Below are 13349 nucleotides of genomic sequence, written 5' to 3'. Positions count from 1 at the left end.
TCAACAACTGGAATAGCCCGATGCTTAGGGCGTGAGGAAGAGACCTCGAGTCTACGTTCCTTATGGCGTACATCGATCCTCGTTGCTACTGTGATCAAGTCCTCCAGAGAAGCAGGGACCTCACGAGTAGCAAGGGCATCCTTGACATAGCCTGCCAACCCTCTCCAGAAGATAGGAATCAACACCTTCTCTGGCCAATCTAGTTCTGCCACCAGAGTTCTAAAAGCAATGGCATAAGAACTAGTGGATAACGAACCCTGAGATAGATCTAACAGTCTCAGGGCCGCATCATGGGTAACCTGCGGACCCAAGAATACCGCCTTAAGAGCATCAAGAAAGTCTTGATGTCTCAGAGGAACCACATCAGAGCGCTCCCATAGGGGAGTCGCCCATTCTAAGGCTTTGTCCTGAAGTAAGGAGATGATAAAGCCTACTCTGGACCTCTCCGTAGAGAAGCGAGAAGAGTTGACCTCTAGGTGTATCTGACACTGACTAATGAAACCACGACATGATCTGGCATCGCCAGAATATCTGTTTGGCAGAGCAAGTCGAGGATCATGTGCAGATGTCACCAAGGTCTGAGGTTTATCCTCTATACTCTTGAGCCGTGACTCAAGTACTTGTATGTAACGGTGTAACTGCTGATATTCTGCCATAACTGCCAGACCCTTGGCTCAGTCCTAATGTTACGGGGGGCTGTCTGATAATAACCGAAATGAGTATCAGACAGTCAGGGTCCACCGTGCAAAGACTTTGCTGCAGACTATGGCAGAGTGCAATACCTCTGTTAACTCACAGAAGGATATAATAAGAAAGTAAAGCAATTCCTCCCTTACTTGGAGGGTGTGTGGAATGATCTCTGTTAATAATCACAGAGACAAAGGCAATGTGTGCGAAATGGCACCTACCTAGGTCCGCTCTTCTAGTGGTGCAAAAGAGACGAACAGCAGCGTAAGCCGCACAAAGCTCCTACCTGCGTTCGCTCCACTAGTGTGCGAGGACACGAACCACTAGATATGGCACCTGCCTAGGTCCGCTCTTCTAGTGGTGCAAAAGAGACGAACAGCAGCGTAAGCCGCACAAAGCTCCTACCTCTGTTCGCTCCCCTAGTGTGCGAGGATACGAACAACTGCCAGACGCAGTATAAGGAACGTTACCCTAGCGGCAACGTCCACCTACGAGTAGAATCACAAGGCCCAGCCAGACCATGTGCCTCAGGCACCTGCCTATGTCCGCTCCCCTAAGAGGTAAGGATACGGACAGCAGCCGAAGCTGTAAGGTATAAGAACGCTACCCTGCCGGTAGCGCTCACCTAGCATAGACAGAGGAATGCCTAGAGGAACGCGCACAGAGCGTCTACTCATATGCATGAACCAAGAGGACTGAGCACCATGCGGCGTGTGTCAGGGTCTTATATAGACTCTGTGCCTCATCCAAGATGGAGGACACCAGAGCCAATCCGCTGCCAGAACGACAGGAGTGACGTCATGCTGGCCTATCACCGAGCAAGACGTCACAAGCACATGACCAGCGACCAATCGGCATAGAAGGTGTCAGAGACATGTGACCTCATGTCAGCGATGATGTCACCCGCACATGTGCAATGGCTCCAAGATTGGACTTAGTCTCCGGCGCTCGCACATGTGCAGTAGCAAGAAATCTGGACTTAGTCTCCAGCGCTCGCACATGTGCAGTAGCAAGAAATCTGGACATAGTCTCCAGTGCTCGCAGCAACCGTAACATACGAGCCATAGTTGGTTCTAAGTTGGTTAGAGGGCGCAGGTTCTTCTTGATAGACTGGGATGACTATGGCCCGGAACATCGCTCTTGAAGCCTGAGGAGTAGAGTTGAGCGCGGTTCGCGGTTCGAGGTTCTCCAGTTCTAGGCTCGAGTGATTTTGGGGGCTGTTCTAGATCGAACTAGAACTCGAGCTTTTTGCAAAAGCTCGATAGTTCTAGAAACGTTCGAGAACGGTTCTAGCAGCAAAAAAACAGCTAATTCCTAGCTGGCTTTCCGCTGTAATAGTGTAAGTCACTCTGTGACTCACACTATTATGACATTTCAGTGTATAGTGTGCGTGAACAGCGCCTTCAGATCACTCCTGTTTGTATAATGGCGATCGCCATTTTTTTTTTTTCCTTGTCTTCCTTCCCTAAGCGCGCGCGTCTTGTGGGGCGGGCCAGCATGTCAGCCAATCCCAGACACACATACAGCTAAGTGGACTTTTAGCCAGAGAAGCAACGGCATGTGTGATAGGATGTCCATGTCACATGTCCCTGCATTATAAAACCGGACATTTTCCTCCAGGACGCCATTATCTCTTCTGCGTCCTTGGTGTCAGACATCACTGGCGCAGCTCCGTCCTGAGTCCTATCGCTGATACAGCTGTATGCGCTCCATACACAGCGCTGGACAGCATAGGGATAGCACTTTCCTTCAGTCCTTTTAAGGGCTCGTACCGGCAGGGTCAGAGCCATAGGTGACAGGTCCTGAAAACAGCGACAGCGTCTGTGTAGCAAAGGTCAGGGATTTCCTCCCTGCATTTCCCTATTAGGAGGGAATAGAAAGGCAGGCTTCCTTTCCTCTACCCAGAGCCCCACAATCCTGGCACTGTACCCTCCTGTCCTCTGCACACTCCAACTCATTATAACTAAGCCATTATACTAGCAAACACTCAGTGTACCTAGTGGCATCCTAAACGTGGCTATTGGACTTTGCTATAGTCCCACTAGTGCAAAGACATTTGCAGAACCTCTACCTGCATTGCACACTCCAACTCATTATAACTAAGCCATTATACTAGCAAACACTCAGTGTACCTAGTGGCATCCTAAACGTGGCTATTGGACTGTTGTCTAGTCACACTAGTGCAAAGACATTTGCAGCACCTCTGCCTGCATTGCACACTCCAACTCATTATAACTAAGCCATTATACTAGCAAACACTCAGTGTACCTAGTGGCATCCTAAACGTGGCTATTGGACTGTTGTCTAGTCACACTAGTGCAAAGACATTTGCAGCACCTTTGCCTGCATTGCACACTCCAACTCATTATAACTAAGCCATTATACTAGCAAACACTCAGTGTACCTAGTGGCATCCTAAACGTGGCTATTGGACTGTTGTCTAGTCACACTAGTGCAAAGACATTTGCAGCACCTCTACCTGCATTGCACACTCCAACTCATTATAACTAAGCCATTATACTAGCAAACACTCAGTGTACCTAGTGGCATCCTAAACGTGGCTATTGGACTGTTGTCTAGTCACACTAGTGCAAAGACATTTGCAGCACCTCTGCCTGCATTGCACACTCCAACTCATTATAACTAAGCCATTATACTAGCAAACACTCAGTGTACCTAGTGACATCCTAAACGTGGCTATTGGACTGTTGTCTAGTCACACTAGTGTAAAGACATTTGCAGCACCTCTGCCTGCATTGCACACTCCAACTCATTATAACTAAGCCATTATACTAGCAAACACTCAGTGTACCTAGTGGAATCCTAAACGTGGCTATTGGACTGTTGTCTAGTCACACTAGTGCAAAGACATTTGCAGCACCTCTGCCTGCATTGCACACTCCAACTCATTATAACTAAGCCATTATACTAGCAAACACTCAGTGTACCTAGTGGCATCCTAAACGTGGCTATTGGACTGTTGTCTAGTCACACTAGTGCAAAGACATTTGCAGCACCTCTGCCTGCATTGCACACTCCAACTCATTATAACTAAGCCATTATACTAGCAAACACTCAGTGTACCTAGTGGCATCCTAAGCGTGGCTATTGGACATTTTTCTAGTCACACTAGTACAAAGACATTTGCAGCACCTCTGCCTGCATTGCACACTCCAACTCATTATAACTAAGCCATTATACTAGCAAACACTCAGTGTACCTAGTGGCATCCTAAACGTGGCTATTGGACTGTTGTCTAGTCACACTAGTGCAAAGACATTTGCAGCACCTCTACCTGCATTGCACACTCCAACTCATTATAACTAAGCCATTATACTAGCAAACACTCAGTGTACCTAGTGGCATCCTAAACATGGCTATTGGACATTTGTCTAGTCACACTAGTGCAAAGACATTTGCAGCACCTCTGCCTGCATTGCACACTCCAACTCATTATAACTAAGCCATTATACTAGCAAACACTCAGTGTACCTAGTGGCATCCTAAACGTGGCTATTGGACATTTGTCTAGTCACACTAGTGCAAAGACATTTGCAGCACCTCTGCCTGCATTGCACACTCCAACTCATTATAACTAAGCCATTATACTAGCAAACACTCAGTGTACCTAGTGGCATCCTAAACGTGGCTATTGGACTTTGCTATAGTCCCACTAGTGCAAAGACATTTGCAGCACCTCTGCCTGCATTGCACACTCCAACTCATTATAACTAAGCCATTATACTAGCAAACACTCAGTGTACCTAGTGGCATCCTAAACGTGGCTATTGGACTGTTGTCTAGTCACACTAGTGCAAAGACATTTGCAGCACCTCTGCCTGCATTGCACACTCCAACTCATTATAACTAAGCCATTATACTAGCAAACACTCAGTGTACCTAGTGGCATCCTAAACGTGGCTATTGGACTTTGCTATAGTCCCACTAGTGTAAAGACATTTGCAGCACCTCTGCCTGCATTGCACACTCCAACTCATTATAACTAAGCCATTATACTAGCAAACACTCAGTGTACCTAGTGGCATCCTAAACGTGGCTATTGGACTGTTGTCTAGTCACACTAGTGTAAAGACATTTGCAGCACCTCTGCCTGCATTGCACACTCCAACTCATTATAACTAAGCCATTATACTAGCAAACACTCAGTGTACGTAGTGGCATCCTAAACGTGGCTATTGGACTGTTGTCTAGTCACACTAGTGCAAAGACATTTGCAGCACCTCTGCCTGCATTGCACACTCCAACTCATTATAACTAAGCCATTATACTAGCAAACACTCAGTGTACCTAGTGGCATCCTAAACGTGGCTATTGGACTGTTGTCTAGTCACACTAGTGCAAAGACATTTGCAGCACCTCTGCCTGCATTGCACACTCCAACTCATTATAACTAAGCCATTATACTAGCAAACACTCAGTGTACCTAGTGGCATCCTAAACGTGGCTATTGGACTGTTGTCTAGTCCCACTAGTGCAAAGACATTTGCAGCACCTCTACCTGCATTGCACACTCCAACTCATTATAACTAAGCCATTATACTAGCAATTGATGCTGCCAGTTTAAGGGCCGTAGTTGCATTGTCAGGGATATTTATTCTTTATTATTCTGCTGTTAATAAAGCTAGACCACCGCTGCAATCTACACCACCTCTCAATTTTTACTACCACATTTTAAGTGCACAATCTTGTCGCAATCAACATGAGTGGCAAAATGACAGATGCTGGTGGAAAGGGGAAGAGGCGTGGTGGAAAAGGAAAAAAATGTTTTGTCCGTGGGGAAGGTGGCAAAGCTCCATTATCATCTGCTGAAGATAGACCATCTACCAGCAAAAGTAAGATGTCTACTACTTACCGTGGACAATCCGATGTGCTCCCTTTTTTACGGACACGAACAACAGGAACAAAGGTAGATGATGGCCAAAAAAGGAAAATGCTTGAATGGATCTCAAGTGGTCCAACAAGTGCCCTCCCAGCCACTTCAAGTACCGCATCCAAAAAACACCAGTCCTCTGAGTTGTCATCCCAATCAAACTTGCTTTCTCCCAGCTCTGAAGTCTCCATCAGCCCTGCACAGTATGGTGGAACTGAGATGGCTGAGTCTGCAGAGCTGTTCAGTCACACTATAGCCTGGGAATCAGAGGTCTGCTCCCAAGCTACAGTGAGTACAGAACAGGAAATGGTCTGCAGTGATGCCCAGAACCTTTGTGACTCTGATTCAGGCCGTGAGGACCAAGTTTCTGAGCATAATGTTGACCCTTTGTCACAAACTGTAACACCTGTGGTTATAGACAATGAGGAACATACTGATGAAGATGAGACGCAGATACCCGATTGGGATGACAACTTAAATATTCGGTAAGGGCAAGAAGAGGCTTGGTCTGAGGGGGAGTGGAGTGCAAACACAACAATTGATGATGAAGTTCTAGATCCCACCTACTGTCAACCCCCAGTCAGGCACTCGAGGAAGTCAACAGAGGCGGTGGAGGAGGATGCAACTGACGACGAAGTTACCTTGCGCCTTCCTGGACAGAGTCGGAGCACTGGTAGCACGTCTACAACTGCATCCTCAGCCACCACTCTGCCTCTGAGCATTATTCGGGGTGGATCAACAGGTCGCATGGCCTCTAAGCCTTGCCTAGCCTGGTCCTTTTTTGACATAGAAAAAGATCGCCCAAATTATGTGATCTGTAAAATTTGTCATGGTTCTCTTAGTAGAGGTCAAAACCTCAGCAGTTTGACAACTTCTTCCATGAATCGTCACATGAATAAATATCATAGGTCCCGGTGGGAAGCTCACTGTGCTGCAATGCGGCCTAGCGGAGCGAACCATCCACGGCCTGCCCTTTCCAGTGCATCCGCGCGCTCTTCATCTTCTAGGACTGTGGGGACAGCTGTCACACCTGTTTTTCCACACACAACTTCCACCACTGTAACCGCAACAGGCAGTTTGCTTGGTAGGTCGTCAGTTGGTTTGGAAGGGGAAACAAGTGAGTGTGTACAGCTCTCTCAGACATCGATAGCACCAACGTTGGATGAAGGCAACATCATGTCTCCGCCTGCACTTTCCTCACAAACCTGCATTTTTCCAGGGACACCCTACTCAACACCGTCTACACACAGCAGCCAGATCTCTGTCCCTCAGATGTGGTCAAATAAAAGGCCACTTCCTGCGACCCATGACAAAGCTAAGAGGTTGACTCTATCCCTCTGTAAGCTGTTGGCTACCGAAATGCTGCCTTTCCGCCTAGTGGACACACAGGATTTTAGAGACCTTATGTCTGTCGCTGTGCCCCAGTACCAGATGCCTAGTCGCCACTACTTCTCTAAGAAAGGTGTGCCCGCGCTACACCAGCATGTCGCACACAACATCACCGCTTCCTTGAGAAACTCTGTGTGTGAACGGGTGCATTTCACCACCGATACTTGGACCAGTAAGCATGGACAGGGACGTTACATGTCGCTGACTGGGCACTGGGTAACTATGGTGATAGATGGTGAAGGGTCTGCTGCACAAGTCTTGCCGTCCCCACGACTTGTGTGTCAATCCTCTGTCTGTCCAAGTTCCGCCACTGCTTCTGCATCCTCCACCTCATCTGGGTCCTCCACCTCCGCCCCAAGCCTGCCTGGTCAGGCCACCAGCATTCTCACTGCGCAGAAGGAATCACGCACCCCTCATTACTATGCTGGCAGCAGAGCGCAACGGCATCAGGCGGTCTTTAGCTTGACATGTCTTGGGAATAAGAGTCACACAGCTGAGGAGTTGTGGTCAGCTCTGCGGTCCGAGTTTAATAAATGGTTGTCTCTACTCAACCTGCAGCCTGGTAAGGCGGTGTGCGACAATGCTGCAAACCTGGGTGCGGCCCTTCGCCTGGGCAAGGTGACACACGTACCTTGTATGGCTCACGTGTTGAACCTTGTCGTCCAGCAATTTTTAACACACTATCCCGGCCTAGATGGCCTTCTGAACAGGGCACGAAAACTGTCTGCTCACTTCCGCCGTTCAAGCGCCGCAGCTGAGCGACTTGCATCGCTCCAGAAGTCTTTCGGCCTGCCGGTTCATCGCCTGAAATGCGATGTGGCGACACGCTGGAATTAAACTCTCCACATGTTACAGCAACTGTGGCAGCACCGCCGAGCCCTGGTGCAATACGTCATGACGTATAGCCTGGGCCAACGAGATGCAGAGGTGGGGCAGATCACCCTGATGGAGTGGTCTCAGATCAAGGACCTATGCACCCTTCTGCACAGTTTCGACATGGCGACGAATATGTTTAGCGCTGACAATGCCATTATCAGCATGACGATTCCAGTCATTTACATGCTGGAGCACACGCTAAACACTATTCGGAGTCAGGGGGTGGGACAACAGGAAGGGGAGGAACTACAGGAGGATTCATATGCGCAAGGGACAACAACATCACCAAGGTCCAGACGTTCATCATCACCAACGCAGCAGGCATGGGACCATGGGGGACAGGGATCAACAAGGGCGCATAGTAGCAGGCGAAATGTTGAGGAAGGTGCAGGAGAACATGAAGAAATGGAGGACGAACTGTCCATGGACATGGAAGACTCAGCGGATGAGGGAGACCTTGGTCAAATTTCAGTTGAAAGAGGTTGGGGGGAGATGTCAGAGGAAGAAAGAACGGGTAGCACCTCTATGCCACAAACACAGCGTGGACTTGGTCCGCATGGCTGCGCAAGACACATGAGTGCCTTCTTGTTGCACTACCTCCAACATGACACTCGTATTGGCAAAATTAGAAGTGATGATGACTACTGGATTGCCACACTATTAGATCCCCGGTACAAGTCCAAATTTTGTGACATAATTCCAGCCATAGAAAGGGACGCACGTATGCAGGAGTATCAGCAGAAGCTGTTACTCGATCTTAGCTCGGCTTTTCCACCAAACAACCATGCAGGTGCAGGGAGTGAATCTCCCAGTTGTAACTTGCCAAACATGGGACGGTCTCGTCATCTTCAACAGTCTACCCGTACCAGTAGGACCGTATCTGGTGCTGGTAACAGCAATTTTATGGAATCTTTTCATAATTTTTTTAGACCCTCTTTTGCAAGGCCACCAGAGACAAGAAGTCTGACACATAGTCAACGGCTGGAGAGGATGATACAGGAGTATCTCCAAATGAACATCGATGCCATGACTTTGCAAATGGAGCCTTGCTCCTTTTGGGCTTCAAATCTAGAAAAATGGCCAGAGCTCTCCAGTTACGCCTTGGAGATTTTGTCGTGTCCAGCTGCCAGTGTTGTCTCTGAACGTGTCTTCAGTGCTGCTGGGTGTGTGCTGACAGATAAGCGCACGCGTCTGTCCAGTGACAATGTGGACAGACTGACGTTCATCAAAATGAACAAGTCATGGATCCAGAAGGAATTTACTACCCCTGTGTCATCCTGGGGAGAGTAAATGCTTGTGGATTTGGAATGTGCTTGATGCAAATCAAAACATCCTGTTTGCAACTAGGGCACAAGTGCTGCCACTGATGGGGTGTCTGTGTGGCCCAATTTTTGGAAAAAAGGGAGACTCCGCTTGGAGTAACCCTTGCTTGCTGTGTTTTTAAAAGAAGCCAAGATGAACAGAGCTGGGATCAGGAAAGACTTTGCTACCTACCCTGGTGTCATCCTGGGGACGGTTAATTAGGCCGTATTTTTGAATGTGCTTGATGCAAATCTAGCTGTGAAGTGCACAACTAGGGCACAAGTGCTGCCACTGAATGGGTGGGTGTGTGTGGGGCACAATTTTTGGAAAAAAAGGGAGACTCCGCTTGGAGTAACCCTTGCTTGCTGTGTTTTTAAAAGAAGCCAAGATGAACAGAGCTGGGATCAGGAAAGACTTTGCTACCTACCCTGGTGTCATCCTGGGGATGGTTAATTAGGCCGTATTTTTGAATGTGCTTGATGCAAATCTAGCTGTGAAGTGCACAACTAGGGCACAAGTGCTGCCACTGAATGGGTGGGTGTGTGTGGGGCACAATTTTTGGAAAAAAAGGGAGACTCCGCTTGGAGTAACCCTTGCTTGCTGTGTTTTTAAAAGAAGCCAAGATGAACAGAGCTGGGATCAGGAAAGACTTTGCTACCTACCCTGGTGTCATCCTGGGGACGGTTAATTAGGCCGTATTTTTGAATGTGCTTGATGCAAATCTAGCTGTGAAGTGCACAACTAGGGCACAAGTGCTGCCACTGAATGGGTGGGTGTGTGTGGGGCACAATTTTTGGAAAAAAAGGGAGACTCCGCTTGGAGTAACCCTTGCTTGCTGTGTTTTTAAAAGAAGCCAAGATGAACAGAGCTGGGATCAGGAAAGACTTTGCTACCTACCCTGGTGTCATCCTGGGGACGGTTAATTAGGCCGTATTTTTGAATGTGCTTGATGCAAATCTAGCTGTGAAGTGCACAACTAGGGCACAAGTGCTGCCACTGAATGGGTGGGTGTGCGTGGGGCACAATTTTTGGAAAAAAAGGGAGACTCCGCTTGGAGTAACCCTTGCTTGCTGTGTTTTTTTAAAAGAAGCCAAGATGAACAGAGCTGGGATCAGGAAAGACTTTGCTACCTACCCTGGTGTCATCCTGGGGACGGTTAATTAGGCCGTATTTTTGAATGTGCTTGATGCAAATCTAGCTGTGAAGTGCACAACTAGGGCACAAGTGCTGCCACTGAATGGGTGGGTGTGTGTGGGGCACAATTTTTGGAAAAAAAGGGAGACTCCGCTTGGAGTAACCCTTGCTTGCTGTGTTTTTAAAAGAAGCCAAGATGAACAGAGCTGGGATCAGGAAAGACTTTGCTACCTACCCTGGTGTCATCCTGGGGACGGTTAATTAGGCCGTATTTTTGAATGTGCTTGATGCAAATCTAGCTGTGAAGTGCACAACTAGGGCACAAGTGCTGCCACTGAATGGGTGGGTGTGTGTGGGGCCCAATTTTTGGAAAAAAAGGGAGACTACGCTTGGAGTCACCTTGCGGTGTTTTACATGATTTTAGAAGGGAGTGCCATGCCTATATCTGTGTGTCCTCCTCTTTTTCCTTGTCCAGCTGTTTTGTTTTCGCATGAGTATATGTCCTTGTCACTTTCCCATGTGTTTGTGTTGTGTTGTGAGTTGTTTGTCACCTTTTGGACACCTTTGAGGGTGTTTTCTAGGTGTTTTTATGTGTTTGTGATTGCCTGCCATTGTTTCCTATGCAGTTCGAGTTCGGTTCGTCGAACGTTCGACGAACCGAACTCGAACGGGACCTCCGTTCGGCGAACCGACCTCGAGCCGAACCGGGACCGGTTCGCTCATCTCTACTGAGGAGGCTGTCCATGCTCCCGACTTAGTTGCCGATTACCTGCGTCGCCAAGAGGGGGGCCCTTGAGGGGGAGGTACTGTTACGGTTGCTGTGGCTCTGGAGACTATGTCCGGATTTCTTGCTACTGCACATGTGCAAGCGCTGGAGACTAAGTCCTATCTTGGAGCCATTGCACATGTGCGGGTGACATCATCGCTGACACGAGGTCACATGTCTCTGACACCTTCTAAGCTGATTGGCCACTGGTCATGTGTGCTTGTGACGCTTTGCTCGGTGATAGGCCAGCGTAACGTCATTGCTGTCATTCTGGCAGCGGATTGGCTGTGGTGTCCTCCATCTTGGATGAGGCACAGAGTCTATATAAGACCCTGACGCACGCCGCCCGGGGCTCAGTCCTCTTGGTTCATGCATGCGAGTAGATGCTCTGTGCACGTTCCTCTAGGCATCTCTCTGTCTATGTTAGGTAAGCGCTACCGGCAGGGTAGCGTTCTTATACCTTACAGCTTCGGCTGCAGTCCGTATCCTTACCTCTTAGTGGAGCGGACATAGGCAGGTGCCTGAGGCACATGGTCCGGCTGGGCCTTGTGATTCTACTCTTAGGTGGACGTTGCCACTAGGGTAACGTTCCTTATACTGCGTCTGGCAGTTGTTCGTATCCTCGCACACTAGGGGAGTGAACAGAGGTAGGAGCTTTGTGCGGCTTATGCTGCTGTCCGTCTCTTTTGCACCACTAGAAGAGCGGACCTAGGCAGGTGCCATATCTAGTGGTTCGAGTCCTCGCACACTAGTGGAGCGAACACAGGTAGGAGCTTTGTGCGGCTTACGCTGCTGTCCGTCTCTTTTGCACCACTAGAAGAGCGGACCTAGGCAGGTGCCATATCTAGTGGTTCGTGTCCTCGCACACTAGTGGATCGAACGCAGGTAGGAGCTTTGTGCGGCTTACGCTGCTGTCCGTCTCCTGGCACCACTAGAGGAACGGACCTAGGTAGGTGCCATCTCACACTCACTGCTTTTGCCTCTGTGATCTTTAACAGAGACCATTCCACACACCCTCCAAGTAAGGGAGGAATTGCTTTATTTTCTAATTATATTCCTCTGTGAGTATAACAGAGGTATTGCACTCTGCACTTGTGCTATCATTATTTACAGTGGCACACTTATATACCCCTTATCCTCTGCCATAGTCTGCAGCAAAGTCTTTGCACGGTGGACCCTGACTGTCTGACATTCCTTCAGGTTTTATTATCAGACAGCCCCCCGTAACAGATCCCCTTGTATCTCCCAAAAACAATAAAAGTTAATCCGCATACAGGGCCACTTTCTGTTCCAAACTCCCATTGGGCTGAATTCAGGAATTCATCCACCTCCTGATGCACCTTAGCAGAATACAAGTCAGAGAAAAATGCCCCAGCACTTTCAAAATATCAGGATTTATCTTTGACTACTGCCCTTTCCACCGACTGTAGGCATGCAATGTATGCCGATTCTCTTTGTGCTGCAGCTATCCCAGATAATAAATGACCGGCCCACTCCCCGTTTTCAACAGACTGCACGGTTTGAAACATTTTCTTTCACTCCGCTGCCTGTAGAGTCAATTTGGTGATCATTTTTTGAGCCGCCCTCATCCTATCCTATGCTGCCGCCGTTGGGTCCTATATCTGAACACACTCCGCCTTCCCGAATTCCTGGAATGCAAGCTGATCCTGCCTCTTTGCCTCCGATTTAATTCTAGAGATTCCTTATATATATAGTCCCCTAAAATACGCCTTCATAGCTTCACAAACCATGCCAATAGATGCCGATCCTTCATTAAACCTAAGATATTCCCGCACACCCTCTCAAATACCGCCAACTTCTTACACCAACTGCAGACAAAAGGGATTTAATTTCCATAAGAGCCTACCCTGGTTCCGTTGTTCCCCCTGATCCAATTCTACACATAAAGGCGAGTGGTCTGACACCGTTCTAGGGAAGTATTTGGTTCCCACTAGCAATCATTGCATTGCTTCATTACCTAAGGCCAAATCTATACGTGAGAGGGATGAAAATGTAGCCGAATACCAGAAGTACTGATACACCTCTGGGTGGCGAGTCCTCCACAGGTCAATTAGTGCTGTTTTCGTAAGTAAATTACCAAACGGCGTACAGTTTCCACCCACTTTTCGTGTCTCATGCCTCCCCTTATCCCAGTGAGAGTTTGGAATCATATTAAAGTCTCCAATTTGCACAAAGGGAATCCCGGGAAACTCCGTAATTATATTAGCAAGCTGTGAATAAATTTATTACAGTATGGCAGAGATATATAGGGATATCATTAATACAGGTCTAGCCCCCAGCCAA

The sequence above is a fragment of the Anomaloglossus baeobatrachus genome, chromosome 9 (assembly GCF_048569485.1).
Source record: "Anomaloglossus baeobatrachus isolate aAnoBae1 chromosome 9, aAnoBae1.hap1, whole genome shotgun sequence".
NCBI lineage: Eukaryota > Metazoa > Chordata > Amphibia > Anura > Aromobatidae > Anomaloglossus > Anomaloglossus baeobatrachus.
This window is presented reverse-complemented; position numbering follows the sequence as displayed.